Below are 12,130 nucleotides of genomic sequence, written 5' to 3'. Positions count from 1 at the left end.
CTGTATCAGGAGATACTGAGAATTCCTCTCACCTCTCCCCATAGCAACTGGCGTTCCTGACATCTCAACCCAGAACGCCCTGCGCTGTCTGCTGCACCCACAAGGCTGGGGGCAGAGGCTGCTCCTCACCCACTTACTCAGGGCCCCCTGCTGAGCCCGGTACTGACACATACACACTCGGTGGTGGTGGTGGAGGGATTATTGAAATGAATAAAATTGACAAGTTTATTGAAAACGTGCTTTTTCCTTTCTCTTGTCAGTTTCTCCCCCAGAGAAGCGGCCACCTTGTCCATTGAAATGGGGATTTAACTGGAGCTCCTGATGGGGAAGGGGGTGTCTTCAGAAGACCCAGTTTCTTCCTTGACGAGCCCTTGAGCTGCCTCGGGAGACTCTGTGAAGGCTCCTGTCCATGTCTCGTTGCTTTAGCAGAGGCTATACACTAGCTCAGGCTGCCATAGCAGGATCCCACAGACTGGGCAGCTTAAATGACAGAGCTCTCCTCTCTCACAGTCCTAGAGGCTGGAAGTCTAAGACCAAGGTGCTGGCTGATTCGGTTCCTGGTGCGAGCCGCTTCTTGACTTGCAGATGGCTGTTTTCTCACTGTGTCCTCACATGGCCAGGTAGTGGGTAGGGGACAGAGAGAGATGGAGGCAGAGACACCCCGCCCCCAACACAGAGAAATAGAGACAGAGAGGCAGAGAAACAGAGACACAGACAGACATGGAGGCAGAGAGAGAGAGAGAGGCAGAGTGAGACTGGGAGAGACAGAAGGAGAAGCAGAGAAACAGACGTGGAGACAGAGACAGAGAGGCAGAGAGACATAGAGACAGAGCCAGAAAAATGAATAGAGAGCATAGAGGCAGAAAGAAAAACTAAAACAGAGGCAGAGTGAGACTGAGAGAGAGGGGGAAAGAGAGGCAGGGAGCGAGACCGAGATCGTCCTCCTCTTAGAAAGCCCCGGCCCCTGTTGGATTAGGATCTCATGACCTCATGTAACCTTCCTTACCTCCTAAGAGTCCCGTCTCCAAATAGAGTCACCCTGGGGGCTAGGGCTTCAAAGTACGAATTTGGGGAGATGCAATTCAGTCCACAGCAGGCGGGGAGACAGCCTCAGGCACTGTGGGCCATCCTCCGTGGAAACCCACCTCCTCCTCCTCTCCCTGCACACAGGAAGTCCGTGCCTCCCTGGGGCTCCCTGCACCTCCCCTCACCCCACCTGCACTTGGACTCTGCACAAGTCCGGCTGCATAACCACCTGCACTTGGACTCTGCACAAGTCCAGCTGCTTTTACGCAGCGCCCCACCTTGAAGTCGAATCCCGCCTGTAGATGTGTCTATTTTGGGAAGGAGCCCATGGTATGTGTGTTTTGAGTTAGTAGCCACCATATCCAAACAGGGATGTTTTGGATGGAAACCCAGTGTCCCAGCTCCTAAAGACACAGACAGCTGTCAGGGCCAGTTCCCGTCCCCACGTGGCACCCTCAGGAGGGACAGGGTCGCAGCTGCCCTCTAAGACTGGGGCCTGGGCTGGCCGGTTGCCACGTTCCCCGAACCTCTAGCACCTCTAGCCCTGTCCACTGAGTGTGTTACACGGCTCTCCCTGTGGGCAGTGGCGTTTGAAAGGCTTGCCTTGGCCCTTTTCCTTCCTCCCTCATCCTCATTAGAATTCACTTTTCGCCCATGATTTTGCAACACAGCAGCTAGAAAATCAAATAAGGCTATTCCTGTTTAATGTGTTAGTGGATATTAATGGATTAAAATATCTCCTTAACTGGCACGTTCTGTAGCTGCCCTGGGAGGGGGATTTCAGGGACACGTGGCCCTAGGAGTCCTCACATCCAATCCCAGAATGCTCTGATGGGCATAAGTGGAAGTAAGGAAGTGCCCTTCCTTTTTGTGGCTGCAGATAATTAAATCCCACAGACTGTGTGTTTTGATTCTTACAGGGTAGGCTGTGTCTCATGAGGGCATCCACTGGCTGGGAAACCCTAAACCCTCTTTTGTGTGGCTTTAACCTCGAATGATTAGAGACTGAAACGATTCCGTTGCAATGCTTACGTGTCCTTCCCCGGAAAAAAAGCCATTACATTTCTGAAGAAGCAAGAAGATATCTGGAAGCTGGGTTTTCTCTTTTCACAATTGTTATTTCAGGTCACGAAGCTAAGACGGGGGTGGTGCCTACAGTTGGAGCTCAGAAAGTTCTCCCCGTCAGGGTCCCAGCAGTGTGGGAGTCATGGGCTTCCTGTCACTAGGCAGGGGGCATGAGGCATCACACTCGACCACTGGCACTCAGATGTGGTCAGTACTCAACAGCGTCAAAGCCCCACTATGGGGGAACCCAGCAAGTGTGTCAGTTACATTGTGGTGTGGGACCGCGCGTGCGTTTGTGTGATCTGACTGACGTGCTGGTGCCTCCCCCTAGGCTGTAGAAAAGCTTGTTAATCAGAGTGTCAGATTATATCAGACCCCCCATGCCCCCAATCCTCCTCTTCCTCCTCCTGGGGACTGTCACGGCTAGTGCCACCGGTGCCGGCTGCTGGGGGACTCTCGTTTTGTTGTGTTGCGATTCCAGGCCCACATCTTGGAGGCCTTCTGATCTCAAGCGTGCAACCAGCACATAGGTGATCTGCATTTCTTGGTATTCCTGCAACATTTCTTCAGTGGTGCTGATTGATTCAGAAAGGCTTGATTTGGTTGGGGCAGTGTCCACCTCCCTGTGTGGACAGCTCTGGTAGCACACAGGGTCAGTTATGAGGCCTTCCAGGTTAAGCCATCTTGCCTTTCAGCATCTTCACAGGATCAGAAGGGTGAGCGGTAGGCATTTTCTGATTCCCCCCCAAGGCCTGCAAACACATGCATGTCAGGGTGGTATCCATGCCTGCCACTGCAGGGGACAGTGGGGACCAATGCCGGCTTCCCTGCTGAGCTGCTTGTGGAACCACACGTCCCCATGCCCATCTCTGGGCTTCTTCAGGGTAAGCATGGACAACGTGGGATGCTCATAATCTGGCAAATAAAGTCTCATAGTATGAGAAGGCTCAAGCTGGTACCTTTGCTGTTTTCTTTGTGCCTTTACCTGGCTGTCTGTGTCACTGAATGGGTTTCCTTTACCATCACTGTAGGAAGGGCTTTGGCACTTGGCTAAGTTTTTTGTGATTCTTGAAGTGTGAGGTAGGGGGTCGTTAGTTTCAAGCAGATCTCCCTGTGACTGGCTTTTTTTTTTTTTTTTTTTTTTTTTTGAGACGGAGTTTCACTCTTGTTGCCCAGGCTGGAGTACAATGGCGTGATCTCAGCTCACTGCAACCTCCGCCTCCCGGGTTCCAGTGATTCTCCTGCCTCAGCCTCCCGAGTAGCTGGGATTACAGGTGCCCACCACCACGCCTGGCTAATTTGTGTGTGTGTGTGTGTGTGTGTGTGTTTTTAGTAGAGGTGGGGTTTCACCATGACCAGGCTGGTCTTGAACTCCTGACCTCAGGTGATCCGCCCTCCTTGGCTTCCCAGAGTGCTGGACTGGCTTTTTTAGAGTAGGGTGTTCCCAATATAGTAAGTGGTATCTGAAGTGCCTATTCACGCTTGGACCAATTTGGGAAGCTACATTGGAAAGAGACGAAGATGTTTCTCTCCCTTTGCATGGGGATATCATGGGTTGGTGTTTCCTGGACAGGATTTAGATCCTGAGCTTTTTTCCTGAAAAGATTGATTTCATTTCATCAGGATAAGCAACTGACCTTGAATCACTAAGATGGAATATAAATAAAATAAATAGATGTAAGCATTTCTATAACCACCAGAAAATTGGGTGAAAGACCAGCCTTGTTTATCTTCCCTGTGCTCCTTTCTTGCAGTTCACTCTTCCTAAATGCGATGCAGAGAGAGGCGGATGGCATGAACCAGGTGGCTGTGTGGTGGCAGAACATGGAATAGGCAGGCAGTCATTGCAATGCCTTCAGGAGGGAAGGGGCCACTTGTTTGAGCCTTGACCCTGTGCAGTAAGATGTGCTCTGTGTTCCGTGAGATTGATGTCCTTGAATCCTCACAACATCTGCTAGGGTTGCAGCTTTTACCTCCTTAAGTCACAGAGTGCAGAGAGGCCAGGCAGCTTGTCCAAGGTCACATTTAAGGAGAGCTCCCATTTGTATTAGGCAATTTGACCTCAGAACCCATAATCTAACCCCTATTTCAAATGTCTCTTGTTCTCAAATTCTCTGAGCTATTGCTGCCTTAGTTTACCTTGGGGCATGTTGGTCTCTGAGGTCAGCAGCCAGGTATTTTGATTAGTACACCCATCCCATCCCCTTAAGACCTCCAGGTATTCCCCCATGTGGGACATGCTGAAGAGTCTGCAGTTCTCTCAAGCAAACAGTGTGGGACTACATTATGATCTGCTTTACTTGAGAAAGGCAACAATAAATGTTATGCCATCCAGACCATCTCAGAAGACAGAAGGGAATTGCTCCATTATCAATCACTTTCCCTAAGGTTGGGTGATCATTGTTTCCCAGAACAAAGCACCACAGTCTTTTATGTTTGGGTTCCTTCGCTGTGTTTTATTGCTGTGAAAATGTAGCTACCACAGAGTAGCAGAGCTCATTATGACTGTGGCTAAGAAAAAAGGAAGGTTGACTGAAAAATGGAAGCTGAAAATGGCCAGGAGGAGCCTCTCTCCTAGTGGGAAGTGTTGAAACCACGTGATTTCTTGCTGCTTTTCTGATGTGTGAATGGAGCCTAGACTCTGAGCACTCGAAATATTGTAACAGAGATGAACCAGATCAATTCAAGATGTGGGTATCCCACCAGTATTAATTTATTTAGGGTGTGAACAGAGAACAAACTTGAACAATTGGGAAAAAGAGAAGTTCTCAGCCTGACAGCTGGTAGCTGGTGTGGTTCCAGCTGCCTTCCACTGTGAGTCATTGATTATCCCTTCTGCTTCTCTTCCTTTTGGAATGGATGCCATTCCTTCTTTTAGGATTCTCAACTTATTGAAGTCCTTTTCAGGTTGCTTTATTATTTTTATTTCCTCTGGAGTAAATTTATCCTGATTATTAAGTTTATGGGATCTCTTTAGTAGGGTTAGTTCTCTTTATGTGTTCTGGAATTTCTCTTTTCAGACTCATCTTGAATGAGAGATTCTTAATCCCATCTCTGTGCTCACTCTCCCTGTCTTACCTATTTGTAGTTACTGTACCACACCCTAGGTGCTCTCAGTCTTGAATTAGATTTTATTATTGGCAGCTCCGAGTTCCTGTGCCATGGTGATAGTAGAGAGTAAGACAAGTCCTAAAACTAAGCCTAAAAATGAGTCTTCTCCCTCTTGCCTCTCTAGGTGCATGACCCCATAAAAGCTCTGGCTCTAGGCGGAGGTGATGGATTATTTTCAGCTTTCTTTGGGGGCTTAACTGTTGCCTCAGGTCATGTGGTGACCTTAGTTCATGTTTCTTGTCTTATGTGGAATACACTGAATCTTGGATATCTTGAAAAAGCTGGACTCTTAATTCTCCCTGCCTATTTTTGGACTCTGAATCTAGAAGGTTCCAGAAGTTCCACTCACCACATTGTGGTCTAGCCATTTAGTCCTTAGAAAGCTTTATCTTATTTTTGAGTGGCTAAATATTTCTAAACTTTCTCTGTCTATTGTTTATTGTGGCTGTATGTTTGGAGCAGTGTTCACGGGAAAAGGGATGGGTCAAAGCTTATTAACAACTCCAATTGGCGAGAAGTTCCATTGCTTTTTTAGGACACAGACACTAAGTGATTAATATGTATTATTGTATTATATTCTAATCATCATATAATATAACATGATTGGCTTTTGTAGATTTGGAAACTTATGGTTTGGAAAAAAGAGAGAAATCAGTCCCAACTCATACACAGCTTATGGATTGCAGAATCAGTGCCCAAGCTTGGGTCTCATTACCACATTGGAGCTCCTAACCACTGCACTCTACCAAGTCTCTAAACATGGGGGCACCATCTCACATGTCCTTTCCTTTTGTCCTAGGAAAATGAACTGAAGGATGCCACCCAGGGAGAGTATCTCCTGAGATCCCATCATGCAGGCCTTCCCACAAGGGCCCGGCAGCATGACAAGGTAGCTGATACCACTGTCCACAGACCATCTGGGGCCCTGGAGGGAGGCGGCTGGGCCAGGGAGGAACAACTGGGAAGGGGCAGGGAAGAATCACTGAACATCGATGTGAAGGTGGCCTGAGAGGCTGAGCCGGGTCTCTCACTTCTTCACATGACCAGCACATGAGGCACCCAGTGATGTCTCATCCACTGTCTGCTGGTTATCTCTGCTTGGAAGTCAATTCGGCACCTGTATCTTTAACAGCAAGGCAGAACAAACCCATTGGTGCCCACTCTCCCAAACCACTTTCTCCCCAGTGAATGGTATGGCCACTCCTGGTTGCCTGAGCCTCCATGATGCGGCCTCCTGGGCGCTGCTCTTTCTTCATCCGAATCTAACTCCCTGCTCGAGTCTGTTTTCTGTTGCTTATAACAGAATACCTGAAACTTGGTACTTTATAAAGAAAAGGAATCTATTTCTTAAGCTATGGAGGCTGAGAATCAAAGGTTGAGGGGCTGCATCTGGTGAGGACCTTCTTGCTGATGAGGACTCTGTAGGGTCCCAAGGTGGTATGGGGCATCCTGCGGCAAGCGGGCTGAGTGTGCTCACATACCAGCTCAGGGCTCTCTTCCTCTTCTTATTAAGCCAGCAGTTCCACTCCCCTGGTAACCCATTGGTCCATTAACACATTGATCCATTAATCCATGAATGGACCTATCCATTCATGAGGGCAGAGTGCTCATGATTCAGTCACCTCTTAAAGGCCCCACCTCTCAGTACTGCCCTGTTGAGGATTAAGTTTCCCACACATGGAATTTGGGGGATGCATTCAAACCATGGAGCGCACCAACCACCCACCTCAGCACCAGACGTGCCCCAGCTCTCCTCCCCCTCCTCTCCACTGTGGTCATCTTCTCTTTCCCAGATGCCAAAGCCATTTCCTAACGGGCCTGTCTAGCTCCCTTGTCATCCTGTGGTCTTTTCCCTATGGCAACTGGAGTGATCTTGTGATGCCCTCTGGATCATGCAATCCTCTGACCCTTCCAATGCCTTCCATAAATAAAACTGAGGCTTCTCCCTGTGGCTGCCATCCTGTCCATCTTGCTACCTCCCGTCCACCTCTGACTTACTTTTGTTCCTTGGATCCCTAAGCTTGTCTCAGCATTTGATGGTTGTCTCTGCTTAGAACACTCCACTCCATCATCTTCAACAGCTGGGAGCTTCTTGCCTTTCAACCTTCAGGTTACGCGTCCCTCCTGGTGAGGATTCATGGCTGTAACATCCACTCTAACGGCCCTCCCTCCATCCCTTTTTTCTCTATGTGACAACACCTGTTTTCATGTTCTTTGTATCTTTTCTTGCTATCTTAGTCTATCACGGGTCTTCACTTATGTGTTTGTCTGTCTCCTACAAGAATGTGGGCTTGGGATTGCAGAGAGCTTTGCTTTTACATCCATGACTGTCTCTCCTGTACCTTCAAAGGATGCATAGTGGGCGCTCAGTCAACATCTATTGAATGATGGGTTGTTTTAAGCTGTTAATTTTGCAGCTTTGCCCATGCATATTTCAAGGAATAACTGAGCTCTAGTGATTAAATATAAAAATTAGAGTTGTCTTGATTTGACACTTATTTTCTTGCCTTCCTGTCTGGCCATTTTTTAAAGGTATGTTTTTTAGGAAATTACAAGTATTGATGAGGATGTAGGGAAACTGGAATCCTGCACATTGTTGCTGGGAATGTAAAATGGTGCAACCACTATAGAAAACAGTATGGAAGTCCCTCAGAAAATTAAAAATAAAATTGCATATGATCTAGCAATCCCAATCCTGGTATAAGAATTGAAAAGGCAGTCATGCGTGGTGGCTCACACCTGTAATCCCAGCCCTTTGAGAGGCTGAGGCGAGTGGATCACCTGAGGTCAGAAGTTGGAGACCAGCCTGGCTAACATGGCAAAACCCCATCTCTACTAAAAATACAAAAATTAGCCAGGTGTGGTGGTGCATGTCTGTAATCCCAGCTACTTGGGAGGCTGAGGCAGGAGAATCGCTTGAACCTGGGAGGTGGAGGTTGCAGTGAGCCGAGATCATGCCATTGCACTCCAGCCTGGGCAACAGAGCAAAACTCAGTCTCAAAAAAAAAAAAAAAAGGAAAAGGAGGGTCTCAAATAGGTATACGTACATGTTACAAATTTATAGTAGCCAAAAGGTGGAAATAACTCACATTTCCACTGATGGACGAGTGAATAAACAACATGTGACATATGTGTCCAATGGAATATTACTGACCCTTGAAAAGGAAGGAAACTCTGACACACACTACTGCATGGATGAACCTTGGGGACATTTTGCTAAGTGAATAAGCCAGTCCCAAAGGGCAAACACTGTTTGATTCCACTTATATGAGGTTCCTAGAGTCATCAGAGCCATAGAGACAAACAGTAGAATGGAGGTGCCAGGGGCTGGGTAGAGGGGGGATAGGGAGATGCTGTTTAATGAAGACAGAGTTTCAGCTGGGGAAGAGGAAGAGAGTTCTGGAGATGGGTGGTGGTGACGGTTGTGGAACATGTGAATGTCCTTAATGCCACTGAAATACCTACAGGTAAAATAGTTAAGATGGTAAATTTTATGTAATGTGTATTTTATAATTTTTCTTAAAAAGGTGTGTTTTAGGCTGGGCACAGTGACTCACTCCTGTAATCCCAGCACTTTGGGAGGCCGAGGCAGGCGGATCACGAGGTCAGGAGATTGAGACCATCCTGGCTAACACGGTGAAACCCCGTCTCTACTAAAAATACAAAAAATTAGCCGGGCCTGGTGGCCAGCGCCTGTAGTCCCAGCTACTCTGGAGGCTGAGGCAGGAGAATGGCGTGAACCCGGGAGGCGGAGCTTGCAGTGAGCCGAGATCACGCCACTGCACTCCAGCCTGGGCGACAGAGCAAGACTCTGTCTCAAAAAAAAAAAGTGTCTTAATATATCCTGACCCTCCAATTAGTATGCTTTCCCCATTTTTCCACCAGCCCCCACTTTCCAAACCTACACTTGCAGGAAAGGCTCTGCTAAACTCACTCACACTGAGGTCTGAATGCGTCACAAGGCTTAGTGACTTTCTTAGGCCAGGAGTATTTTTCTTCAAATAGGAGTAAAAATATCAAAAAGATGGGGGTGTTTCAGGCCTCCAGTGCAGGCTGACGACAGGGCTGGTGGGGAGCTGGGCACAGGGAGGTCGGATCCTGGGATGGCTTTCTTCCTACGACTAAAATAGCTGCATGTGTACACGTTCCACTCCTGAGCTGGGCTCCTGCACCTGGAGAGGCAATGCCAGCTGTGGGGGGATGGGGGTGCTGGAGCTGAGCCCTGCAGGCATTGACCAGGCCAGCAAGGGCCGTCGGAGGTGGGGGTCCCAGCGCTCAGCCCTCACAACAGAGGCAAAGGCCTCCTTTCCTGGATGGCTGGTGGTGCAGCTTGACATCCCTGCTCCCGCAGGATTTAAACCGCTTTGTTTGTTTTGCTTGAGGTTTGAATTTCTCCCCCTGCTGTCTTCTCAGCTTGGCCTTTTAAACAAGGCTGCAAGGCACAGGAAATGAGCTGGCCTTTGCTTCTGCTTCTCATGGGTGTCTGAGGGAGCCCAGCAGCTCACCCGGCGTGGACAGGAATAGCAGTGCTTTGAGAGAGGCAGCAGGGGCACCCCAGGTCTGTCCTGCGGCCTGCTTTGCAGAGCTTGGCTTTCCTTCCAAGTGCCTGGGCCGGCTACCTGCATGGGAGGCATTGAGGGAGTGGCAGTCCCCAGAGACTGTCTCTTGGGCCTAGCATCTTTGTGGTAGCTGGGGAGGCTGAAGGTGTGGGGGTGACTTTGTGCTGATGGAAGTATTCAACTGTCCCTCCAGACTCATGGGTAGGCTTGTCAACGCAAACCTGCAGAAACACCAGTGCCCTTCTGGATCCCTGGAGACACTTGGGGATCAGCAATTCCCCTATCTGATTCTTGCTTGGAATTGCAAAATGCTTTTCAGTAGCACTGATTAAGAGATGGAAATTAATTCTCAGAGCTCTTAATTATGAATGCAAAGAGACTGCAGTGTCAGCATTTTTCCCTGTGCGGAAATGATTGGTTCTTAGGTGCAAACTGTGGTGTTGGGCTGTCTGGAGTGTTGAATTGGATTCTCTTAGGCAGGCAGCCTTGTGGGAGGAAATCGATGAGCTGGGATCCAAGACATAGTGCAAAGAATATGCTTGATGCCTTTGAAGCTGCAAAGCTAACCTTTTGTTGATTTCAGAAAAATAATTCAAATTTCTTCTCTGTTTGGGTTAGGAGGTGCCTGTTAAGCTCCCTCCTCCCCGCACTGGGCCACTGTTCCTTTAGCAGGTCTGAGGTTCAAGGTTTTCGTCACATTGAGTAGCTGATGCCAAATATTTCAAGCTTCTCTTCCACCTGGTGCCACTGTTGCTGCCACAAGAATCTATTTTGAAATAGAAATGAGTCCAGTGTCTGGATCTAAGTGAAGAACAGTTCACTCTTACGAGATTTTTTTAGAGAATAAAATCCAGTCCAGTGTCTGGATCTGATGCCCAGGGTTGTTAATGTGCTGTTGTGTTTGTGTGTGGTGAGCAGGTCTTGGAGAATCACTCAAACCCTGTTAGTACGTGACACTCTGGAGCTGGGCTCTAGTAGGTCATTAAGTTCATGACCCATGAGCACATGCTGTGGCATGGGTCAGAATTTCCTACAACCTAGGGAATCCTCTTACCTGCTGGCCAGAAACCCAAAAGGTTGTAGAAGTATAGGCACAGCTAGGAAACACTGGTATGAGATGGCAACCATGCAACTTACTCGCAATTTCCCTCTTTAAACATTTTTTTTCCTAGTAAAAAAATTATGAAAGTTTAAAAGGATGACACACATAGACATTTGGGATTCGTGAGGCTTAGTTTTTGACTGAAAGGTGAGTGTCCAGCCCAGGGTTGCAGCTGAATATTATTCTCTAAAAAAAATCGCGTAAGAGGGAACTGTTGTTCATCTTGCATTTCATCAGGACAAAGGAAGAATCGTCTGGACTCCTAACCTGGAACATCTGGGATGTTTTTTCTTTGGTTGTGTGTCTTAGTGAAAATCTCTGAGTCATCTTTGTCACTCTGAGTCCACTTTCTCCTTTAGTAGGAGACTGATTTGGACCTTGAGAACATCCAGGAGACTGTTCTAGTCCAGGAGCAATGGGACAGGGACCCAGGCCGGGTGCGGTGGCTCACGCCTGTAATCCCAGCACTTTGGGAGGCCGAGGCGGGTGGATCACCTGAGGTCAGGAGTTTGACACCAGCCTGGCCAACAATGGAGAAACCCTGCCTCTACTAAAAATACAAAAATTGGCTGGGCATGGTGGAGTGCGCCTGTAATCCCAGCTACTTGGGAGGCTAAGGCATAATAATCACTTGAACCCGGGAGGTGAAGGTTGCAGTGAGCCAAGATCATGCCACTGCACTCCAGCCTGGGCAACAGAGTGAGGCTCTCTCAAGAAAAAAAAAAAAAAGCGATGGACTTTGAGGCAGAGACCTTGATGCAGCAGGGATCCCAGCACCCCTATATTGTGCTCAGCCAGAGGCCAGGGCATTTGTCAACCAAGGACCCATCCACCAAGACTCCCTGGCACGAGCTGGGCTGCAAAGCCCAACCAGGCAGAGAAGAAACTGCCAGGGTCTCTTCTGGGCTACCGGCCCCAGGTGCCAGCATTTGAGTGGCCCATTGGAGCCAATATTTATCGTGTTTTAATTTAGTGGCATGAGTCCTCTATCCAGGTGGGATCAGTGGCTGCTGAATTAGAGAACGCCCCCTTCTCCAGGTTTATCAGCTGGGGTTATTTCCAGCTGCCCCTCACAGAAGCCTGAGCTTGGTGGGTTTCATACGAAGGGCACTGTTGTGCTCAGGAAGGCCAGAGGTGGTGACCCTGGCCAGAGGCAGCTGCCTGGAGAAGGAGCCAGGGCCCGGGGGCTCCTGTCCAGCAGAGACGTGTGTGGAGGGTGGCTTCCTTGACACCAAGACAGGTGGTATTCCATCTCGAAGGATCGCAT

At 48.6% G+C, this 12,130-nt stretch overlaps 1 protein-coding gene across 14 annotated transcripts in view; it reads left to right on the top strand.

Annotated features, from left to right (window-relative positions):
• The window catches only part of RIMBP2 (RIMS binding protein 2), a 329,547-nt gene that overhangs the window by 199,742 nt on the left and 117,675 nt on the right, over positions 1–12,130 (top strand). For 9 of the 14 annotated variants that reach the window (XM_063694494.1, XM_055357621.2, XM_019039233.4 and 6 more), the window contains exon 3: positions 6,002–6,091. The exons of the other annotated variants lie outside the window; for them this stretch is intronic. The gene's annotated coding sequence lies outside the window, so the exon portion shown is untranslated. The remainder of the gene's footprint in view (positions 1–6,001; positions 6,092–12,130) is intronic. 14 annotated transcript variants of the gene reach the window in all.

Source organism: Gorilla gorilla, chromosome 10 (genome assembly GCF_029281585.2).
Source record: "Gorilla gorilla gorilla isolate KB3781 chromosome 10, NHGRI_mGorGor1-v2.1_pri, whole genome shotgun sequence".
NCBI lineage: Eukaryota > Metazoa > Chordata > Mammalia > Primates > Hominidae > Gorilla > Gorilla gorilla.
Note: the sequence above shows the minus strand (reverse complement) of the source record. Positions and strands in the feature narration are given on the sequence as shown.